The 8,856-nt window shown below is 31.9% G+C and overlaps 1 long non-coding RNA gene and 3 other non-coding genes across 4 annotated transcripts; all 4 read right to left on the bottom strand.

Annotated features, from left to right (window-relative positions):
- Nucleotides 1-3,026: 3,026 nt before the first annotated feature.
- LOC125418771 (uncharacterized) lies at nucleotides 3,027-7,681 on the bottom strand. The gene is made up of 2 exons (XR_007237801.2): nucleotides 3,502-7,681; nucleotides 3,027-3,365 (listed from the first exon to the last, which is right to left on the bottom strand). It is a non-coding gene; the product is annotated as an uncharacterized LOC125418771 (long non-coding RNA).
- LOC112493260 (small nucleolar RNA R160) lies at nucleotides 5,905-5,984 on the bottom strand. The gene has a single exon (XR_003057688.1). It is a non-coding gene; the product is annotated as a small nucleolar RNA R160 (small nucleolar RNA).
- Nucleotides 6,310-6,389, bottom strand: LOC112490414 (small nucleolar RNA R160). Its single transcript, XR_003054624.3, has one exon. It is a non-coding gene; the product is annotated as a small nucleolar RNA R160 (small nucleolar RNA).
- LOC112490415 (small nucleolar RNA R160) lies at nucleotides 7,175-7,260 on the bottom strand. The gene has a single exon (XR_003054625.2). It is a non-coding gene; the product is annotated as a small nucleolar RNA R160 (small nucleolar RNA).
- Nucleotides 7,682-8,856: the final 1,175 nt, after the last annotated feature.

Raw genomic sequence — 8,856 nt, 5'->3', positions numbered from 1 at the left:
GAAAGGTCTCATAATCATTAAAATTAATCTCAAGAAAGCCTATGACCGACTTGAATGGAATTTACTTGATAAAGCCCTTGGAGCTTAGGGCTTCTCTTTGGGTTTCCGTGAGATGATTCATAGTTGCGTTAGCTCAATGGGATTTTCTCTTTTTTTGAATGGGAATGTTTGTGGTTCTTTCAATCCAGAGAAAGTTCTCCGATAAAGCTACCCGCTGTTCCCATTACTTTTCATTCATTGTTCTGAATTTCTTTAAAGACTTCTGTTGAAAGAAGAGAATGATGGAAAGATTCATGGGATCAAAGTCTTTTGAAATGCTCCAGTTATCTCTCACTTAATGTACGTAGATGATCTTCTCATAATGTGCAGAGCCAATCTCCTTGAAGCAATGACAGTTAATGATTGTTTCAATATTTACTGTGAATGATCAAGATAACAAGCCAACACTGAAAAGTCCAACATTCTTTTCTCTTAGTCTACCCTTCAAAGAGACAAGAAGATCGTCAAGGAAATTTTAGGCTTTAACGAGCTTAGGAAACTCCTTTTTATTTGGAAGGAACAAATCAAAGGAATTGTTCAATCTAAAAGATAGAATCAAAAGTATATTAGAGGGTGGAATAAACACCTTCTTTCTAAAGCAGGCAAAGCAACCCTTTAAATCAGTTATCCAAGCTATGCCGACATATTTGATGGCCACTAATTATCATCCCTCAAAATCTGTGAGGATTTAAATGCTCTCGTTTGAAGATTTTGGTGGGAGACTAAACCTAATGCTTTAGGTTTCTTGGCTTTGAAGGCTTGGAAAGATGTCTATAAACCCAAGAAAATGGGAAGTCTCGGCCTTAGGAAATTCAGAGATATGAATGTGGCCTTGCTTGCCAAGCTAGTATGGAAATTGGCTTGCAAGGAGGATTGCTTATGGATGAAATTGCTGAGAGCAAAATACCTTTAGAATGAAACTTTCTTTATTTACAAATTGAAGAAAGGAACCTCGTGGATTTGGAAAGGGATAGTGAAGTCAAGGAAAATCTTGCATGAAGGCTTCTACTTTCGTATTGGAGGTGGTTTTTCAATAGATTATGGAATGACCCCTTGTTACTTGAGCTCCCTAATAGTTGCCCTTTGGCAAAAAAAGGAGTTGACACCTCAAATTACAGAAGAGTCTTTGAATTATGGGATTTTAGTAGCCATGTTTGGAACGTAAGCATAATTCGAAGCATTTTTTCAAATATCTTAACTAAGGCTATCTTAAAGCTGGAGTGGCTCCAAGTTAATTATAGGAATAAACTCATCTGGATGGGGAATAAGGAAGGAAGATTCTCTATTAAAAGTTGCTATAATTCTCTCTAAGGGGTTCCCGAGTCTAATGTCCTTATTGGAGGCTGGAAAAAGCTTTGGAAATTAAAAATCCATGAACGCCTTAGAATTTTCTTGTGGAGAATTAAATCCAATGTCATTCCCACACGTGTTTTGATCTCCGGTAAACTTGGAAAGGGAGAACGTACTTGTATTTTCTACGATGCTGAGGAGGAAATACCATTTCACATATTCAAGGAATGTCATAGCATAAAAAGACTTGTTTTTACTAGCAAATGGGGTTGTAGATTGGATCACCGGAGGATCCCTAACATTGAGGAGCTTATGGAGTTTTGCATTAGTCCTAAGTCAAAAGCTTGTTTCTAGAACATGGAGAGTAAAGAAATTTCTATTTTCATTGCCACTTTGTTGTATTTTGCTTGGAATTGCCAAAACAAAAAACTTTTCTTTGGCTCTGGTTGCTTCACAGAGGATATGTCTCACTTCAATAGCTTGGTTGAGGAGTTCCTTGACACCTCCAATGATTCGAAAGACTCCCCCCAAAATGTTTTAAATATCTGGCAACATCCCCCTGAAGGATGGTGGAAGATCAACATAGATGCAGCCTTTATCAATGGTGAAGCTGGACTAGCTTTTGTTGTGAGAGACTGAAGAGGATTCCTTCTCTTTTTTGCCTCTATGCACACCAAATGCAGACATGCTCTCGATGCTGAACTGAAAGCCGTGAGTTAGGCTGTGTCTGTTGTTGCTAATCAAAACTGGAGGAAGCTTTTATGGTCTACAGATTCTATCAAAGTGGATGAATTTCAAGCTCTAAGGACCCTTCTGCATGGGATACCAGATATGTTTTCCTTCAAATCAAAAACACTTTTGCTAAAAATATTTTGGATATGTCGTGGAGTCCTAGAGAGTCTAACTATTTGGGTGATTGTTTAGCTAAGAAAGCTCCGCATGATAATGTTGTTTTTTATTTGAGCGTTGGTTGTCAGAGCTCCCTTCCAAGGGATTTTCTTGATATTCTAGCCTCTGAGATGCTCAGCAGTGGCCTTGTTTTGTAATCCTCCTTTTTGGAGTCTTTCATCTTGTTTTTGCTTTTTTTTTAATGAATTTTTTCCTTCATCAAAAGAGACAAAAAAACCAAAAAAAAACAAAAAACAAAAAAAGCCATGCCTACAAATTAAAACCATTACTATTAGCTCTTCGTCACCAACCTTAATTTGTGACCCACAGTGGGAAAGGCATGTGAATTTTTCCCTTGCAATTTTTGAACACTTACACAGTAAATCTTACTAGAAAAGATACAATATTGTTCTATAATTGGATAATTTGTGTCGTAGCCAAGGTCAATGTGTGTGGTACCGTATTCGTCAATGGGACATGGAGGAAGAAATGTGAAGTTTTGTCTACATCATAAAATGTATATATTACATGCACAATATCAATTAATGACATGTTGATATCATATTCCCTATTTCATTATAAATACATATGTGCAATAGTGATCATCTATATATATATATATATATATTTATAATTAAATTTTAATATGGACATTTTTAATTTAAAAAATTAATGATAAATGAACTCAATTAAATTCAACGGCTTTAATAGATAAATTTATTTTTCCTAATTTTTTAACTTGATGATATCCTTTTTAGAATCTCATTGAATAGATTTATATCAAAATGCAGAAGATAAAATATAACATGGAGAGCAACATAAAACTTAATTATTTTATTAGAAAATAATAATAACCATATAGGCCATTTAATTTCCAAGGAGTACCACATATACTAATTGAACGCAACAATTAATATCAATTTCCCATATGGTGGTTCAACAACATTAATTAAGCCAAGGCATTGTCATATATTGAGTTTAGTGATTCAATTAGTTTCCTTTAAATCTAAAAGGGTGAGCTTCCTCAGATCTACACACGCAACAGCTTAAAACGCAAATGCACTTGGCTGGATCATCAGAACATTCTGCTGGAGTGTTGCATGATTTACACTCTACATGATTTCTTTCTGCACCTCTTGCGTCACAGCCTGCAATACATATATAATATCCAACAAAGTTTAATTGCATTTAATTTTTTATTGAAAGTAAAATTAAAAAATTAAAAAAACAAATAAAAATAAATAAAAAGAAGAAGAAAAAACTGAAGGAGCTGGAGAAATGTACCCAAAGCTAAAACCAACATCAGAGCAATCAAGAAAGCTAACTTGGAGGAACACTTTTCCATTTTCACAATGGAAAGGCAGATAGGAATTGGATGATACTATTTCTTTGTGCTCCTCCGACCTTTTTTAATAGCACAAACTTGTGGACCATAATTATTTTTCCAAATAAATTGGTAATTGCATTTAAGAAGGATGCTCATAATTAGAGTGTATAATTAATGGGCTTTCGGAAATTTTTGCACTATACCTCCTACAAATATTCTTAGTTACCTTAGACTTAATTATCAAGTAATTAATAGCTACCTAAACTTCCCACACTTGGTATTAATTTTATGAATAAGACATAAAAGAGTGCGCAATTAATTAATGTTCACTCTTTGAAAACGGTCCAGTTTTAATCTACAATAATGATAAATAGTTTTTTTTTTTTTAAATCTTGATTAATAAAAAAAGGTTAAGTACTCCCAACAATGATAAAATTGATGTCGATGAAAATATTGATGATATAATTTTATGAAAATTTCGATGAAAATATCGATATCAACAAAAATTTAGATAAAATTATAAAATTTACATATTTTATATTAAAAGCATACAATTTTGCATGTAAAAAAATTTTAAATTGTATAAGAACAAAATAATACATTAACTAAAATAATAATGTTAATAGCTTAGCGGAAAAAAACCATTTAACCTTCACATTTGTAGATTTGGAAATTTAAATTCGAATCTTGACTAATTTCGTTATTGCCTCAAATGATTCCATGCTGCAATGCCATGCGGTCACCTAATGCTTTATGATACTACATGAGGCATCTTTTTTTATTCACCCAAAAAAAAAAATGAAATAATAATGTTGGTTAAATATAACATAAATTACCAAGTTATAATTTATATAGTAATAAGTATTTACTTTTTTTTATCATATATAGCAATATTTTTTGAGACAATATATATATATATATATATAAAACATTAAAATTCTATATTAATTAACACGCTTAAAAGTTTTAAATATTAATATAATTATGTGATTTTTAAAATCTTAAGAATCTATTCAATGAGATTGATCAATACGTAAGCCCTCTGCTAATTTATTTGCATCATAATTATTGTATTTTATTTTATTTATCATTGTTATTACCCTTCCATTTTTTACTTGAAAGTGTAAAGTAATTTTTATGGTAGAAACTAATTACTATTTAAACATATTTTAGAAATTTATATTTATTTTGTTTTGAGAAAGCCTCATGTTTGTTTCAGCCATGAGCGGTGAGCCCAGTTTATTACCTCAAGTTTGTGAAATACTCAACCCAGCAGCCCTACACATTTCTAGAAGTCCAGCCCATTTTCATTAGGTTAAAACATAACAGTAAAAATCATCTTCGGTTGTACTAACAAACCGACATCTTCTTATGATTTTTTTGAATCTTTTCGTAAATATCGGTAAAAATATCGACGATATTTCGTTGATTTTCGCCAACTATTCTACTTATTTTAACTGATATAAGTACAGGAGATTTCACCACCAAGGAGGAAACACAATAGATTCATGATCAAGAAACTAATCACACATAATTAAAAATAATATTAAAAAAAATAAAAGTTGATATTATTCTTCATGTTATTGTCTCCAATTTTTTTTTTTTTTTTTTTTGGCCAACATGAAAAAATAAATAAATAGATAACGGAGCAAATACCATAAAAGAACATAGATTAAGTAATGTTTTTTATCTAGCCCCCCTCAAAGTCTGCAATATGGGACAAGAATAAGAAGACAATTAAGTATTATGAGATCAAAGAAAAGTTACGATACAATAACATGTCTTCTTCCCTAGCTTTTGCTTTGATTGTCATTGAACAAAGACATAAAGCAGCTATGAACAAGCTAAAAAATATTATATTATCGCACCATGCTCGTACAGCCTGAAATACATGTACATGACAGACTATGAATTTTGGTGCATTCATTCATTTTGTTGATTTCATAAGGAATTCAACATCAAAGCAGAAACCATTGGAAGTATTTCTAATTAAATCCATATCTAGCAGGGAAAAAATCCTTTCAAGCGTTCATTACTTGGTTGACATACAGCATATAATCAAAATATCAAAATTCCATATAAAAATAAAAAGGCCACATTGGTCAATCCTTGCAGCACCAGTAATCATGTCAAGTACACATAAATTAAGGGCTGACAGACTTTAGGATAGCTCTAGAGCACTGGAAATGCAACATCCAGCCAATTTAGAGAGGCATTTAATCAAACAGATAGTTGAATAATTGAAAATCACTTAATAGGTTTTATCAATACATACGAATACTTTACACCACACGTATATAACTTGGAATGATTCATTCATTTATTTATTTATTTTCATTTTACAAGCCAATATCAGCAAAAGCAATCAGAGAACTTTGAAGACCAATATGATATGCGATTCCACATGTTAATTCAGTCTAAAAAACCTCATCATTTTGCTGGTACTGCAACCATTAGCTTCAGGTAGCCAAGAAAAGGTCCACAAACAGACAATAACTACAAGTTTCAAAGAAAAAAGTAATCATGTCAAATACACACAAATTAAGGGTTGACAGACTCTAGGATTGCTCTAGAACATTAGAAATGCAACATCCAACCAATTCAGCGAGGCATTTAGTCAAACAGATAATTGAATAACACTTAGGTTTTTTATCATTGCATAAGAACACTTCACACCACAAAAGTTATAAAATATAACCTGGAATGTTTTGGTTTTTTTTTTTTTTTTTTTTTAATTTTTCATTTTACAAGCCAATACCAGCAAAAGCAATCAGAGAACTTTGAAGACCAATACGATATGGGATTCCACATGTTAATTCAGACTAAAGAATCTCATCATTTTGCTGACACTGCAACCAGTGGCTTCAGGTAGCCAGAAAAGGTCCACAAAAAGACACTAACTACAAATTTCAAAGAAATATGTATTGTTCTATACACTCAAGACTAATGTATGTAGAAAAATTCCAAGGCAAAAAAAAATAATATTAATAATCATAAAATATTATACACACACACACACACACACACACACATATATATATATATATATATTCTGCTCATAGACAGAGAGCCAAATTTGTGAAATAACATCACAAATACCAAATCAAACATTTATATGCAACTCAAACTAGCATTAACATTTGACTACCTAATGCATAAGTCATCAATTTCAAAATTGATCTACTACTGGTCCGAATAACAGCCCCCAACAAGAATAAAATTATAATCCTGCTAACATTCTATATCAGCTTCGATGGGGAAAAAAAAATTTTAAAAAAAAATACTGCTCTCAGGCTTTTGATGGGTCTCATTTACTAATCTGCGAAGATATTGGGGACTCAACCTCCAAATGTTTTGGTCAGCGAATCTTATCGATCTGGCTTTGTCTTAAAGATACCTTCATTACACTAACTAGCAGAGTAGATGTAAGAGAATACCCCAAATAGAAAAAATGAAAATACAACACAAAAGAAAATCAAACGGAGTAACATCAACCAATTAATCTAAAAGCGCACTGTTGCTCACAACAAAACAAAACGAAAAAGTGCTAATCATTTGAGCATTAGTAAGAAAAAAAATTGAGAAGCATCCAAATAATTTCTTAAACATAATAATGGTAAGAGCCAGCAAAGCAATCAGAGAACTTTGAAGACCACGATAACGCATTTCACATCAGAATTCAGATTAAGGAAAAAAAACAAACTCATCATTTTGCTTTGCCATTTCCAAGGTTCAACATCAGGGTTAATTTCTTTATTCGGGCGTAAAGAGAATTGCGCGAAAGAAGACATCAAATCCATCGCACAAACTCATGCCAATAGTTTAAATTTAGCACCTCTTTAATACCCATTTTCTCGAATTTTCCTTGCGACGAAAAAACTATACGCAGCAAGGGGCTTGCCGGTGCATCACAGACCCAGAAAAAAATTTAAACTAATAAAATTAAAATTTAAAAAATTTAAGGAATAAAAAGATAAATCGATTTGATTGTACCAAAACAATGAATTTAAATTGAACAAGAAAATGTAAGAGATACACAATGGATCATACTAAGATACCCTACCGTAATTGACGGCTTTGCTTCGCCAGTTGAACTATGAATTTGGACGACTGTTAGAAAAGAGGAGTTTTTATAAGGGTTTAGGGTTAGGTTTCAACTTCAAAACGGTTCGTTTTTATCAAACATTGCCATAAAAGGATAATAATTTGACAAGAAAAAATAAAAATAAAAAGTATTGAAGTTGGGCATTTTTACTTTTTATTTTTTTATTTTTTATTTTTTAAGTTATTGGTATGGTTGTCCTTAACCTTTATCCGCACTTGCACTTTGTCCTCTTTAACTTTTTTTTTTTTTTTTTCCCCTGACATTTTACCAAAAACATTTAATTCCCCCTGCACCGTTGAAAGTAAACCTAGAATTTTTCTCAGCTTTGGTTACTAAACTATATGATCATTCCCATTTTGGTTTTTAAACTAAATTTTTTTCCCACTTTGATCTTTAAACTTTTAAAATTTCATCACATGTGGTCTCTAGGTCAAACTTTTGTTACAAATCAAACAAAAGTGTCCCATGATAAACACGTGAACGGTTAAGGAGGAGTAACTATGTTCTTTTTTACTTGGTTGCTGAATTGCACGCGATCTCTTGAAGGCTGAATCCCTAATTCTTGCACGTGTGTTACATAAGATGTTAAGGCTATATCCCCATTGTCATTTATTCTTATGCATGTTGCTAGTATTGCACATTGAAATTGAGAATTAGGGCAAATGAGAAAGGGGAAAACAATAAAGGGGGAACGAAAAGATTAGTTTTTGATAGATCGTTCAAATTAAGAAGGTTGGATCTCACTCAATAGAGTCAATGAAGTGTTATTGTGGTGATCCAACAATTGAGAAGACCTCATGGACCTATCTTAATCTAGGAAAAAGGTTTGTTGGATGCTCGAACTTTAAGGTAATTAAAGATTAATGGAACTAAATTGTAGTTGATTTTTTTTTTTTTCCCCACCGAAAATTGTTGTTGAAATTAAATGTATCAAAGAGAGCAATTATATAGATTGATATAAGTATTGGCAAGGAAAAACAATTAGATATGTTTTCTATTAATAATAACATTCATAATTCATTTACTTTTTCATTTGATATGTTTCATAATTGCAAAATATGCATGCTGTTTTCCTAATTTTTGTGTTTTAATATTGATTGCAGATAAAGAAATGCAAATTTTTTTGTGTGCATTGACCCCCCAATGTTTGATCAATCTAGAGAAGTAGTACCTAGACTACTATAATCTAGGGAAAAATTAGAGGATG

Source organism: Ziziphus jujuba, chromosome 12 (genome assembly GCF_031755915.1).
Source record: "Ziziphus jujuba cultivar Dongzao chromosome 12, ASM3175591v1".
NCBI lineage: Eukaryota > Viridiplantae > Streptophyta > Magnoliopsida > Rosales > Rhamnaceae > Ziziphus > Ziziphus jujuba.
The sequence above is the reverse complement of the archived record's forward strand: the minus strand, read 5'-3'. Positions and strand labels throughout refer to the sequence as shown.